This window comes from Littorina saxatilis, linkage group LG15 (assembly GCF_037325665.1).
Source record: "Littorina saxatilis isolate snail1 linkage group LG15, US_GU_Lsax_2.0, whole genome shotgun sequence".
NCBI classification, from domain to species: Eukaryota; Metazoa; Mollusca; class Gastropoda; order Littorinimorpha; family Littorinidae; genus Littorina; species Littorina saxatilis.
Genome location: NC_090259.1, coordinates 10,944,156 through 10,945,045, shown reverse-complemented (window position 1 = coordinate 10,945,045; position 890 = coordinate 10,944,156). Strand labels below are relative to the sequence as shown.

Sequence of the window (890 nt, the reverse complement as noted above, 5' to 3'; positions counted from 1 at the left end):
CCTGTACATACACAACCATACACAAAACAAGCATATTAATTTCTTGCAATACTTTCAATATTTCAAGCTTTGGAATACACAGGGGCCTAGCACCCACGTTTCTGAAAATTAGCTTAGAATTTACAGGATGTACATACACTTTAAACAACGACAGAGAGTTTTCAGCATAACAACCTCCTCAGTATGAAAATTGTGGAGAGCCATTTGGCATGATTTGACCCATTAGTAGTCAAAAAGCTCAAAATTGTAAAAAAAAAAATAATTTTCACCAGTGACCATTTTTTTTAGCATGTAACTCAAAAGTGTGTGGTGCAACACTGTCTCTTGTTCCCAAACGCTGTCACAAATGTTGACATCAACAGTTTACGGTATATACACATGGTCTCAAAATGCCCCAGATTAGGCAAAAAAAATAAAAAGGTCTGTTTACGGTAACCCGACCGACCCTATTTTTTTCGCGCGACCCTAGACTTTTTTTTGGCATTTGGGGGGAAAAAAAAAAAAAATGCAAAATAACGTAAAAATATGTTTTTTGGGGGGGGGGGGGGAAAAAAAAAAAATAAAAAATCCCGACCTACCGACCCTATTTTTTTGGCCTATGTTACCGTAAACAGACCTTTTTTTTTTTTTTGGCCTTAGCTTCCCTGCAAAAATGCCATTCAGAAAAAGAAGAAGGGGAGAAAAGGGAAATGAGTTCAAGCTGCTGATGAAGGTTTTCAATTCAAAAGTTTAACACATACATACATTAACGCCATGGAATTAGCTCTGAAGAGAAAAAAGGCTTGAACACAACACTTGAACAGCAATTATAACCATGTTCATTTAACTGAAAATCAATGATGGTATTTCTGCCTGAAAGGAATGATTTTTTCAATGTATTCAGTTGATCT

The 890-nt window shown here is 36.0% G+C and overlaps 1 long non-coding RNA gene across 1 annotated transcript; it reads left to right on the top strand.

Moving 5' to 3' along the window:
- The first annotated feature begins 262 nt into the window (after positions 1-262).
- Positions 263-890, top strand: LOC138948547 (uncharacterized). Its single transcript, XR_011450006.1, has 2 exons — positions 263-403; positions 640-890. It is a non-coding gene; the product is annotated as an uncharacterized lncRNA (long non-coding RNA).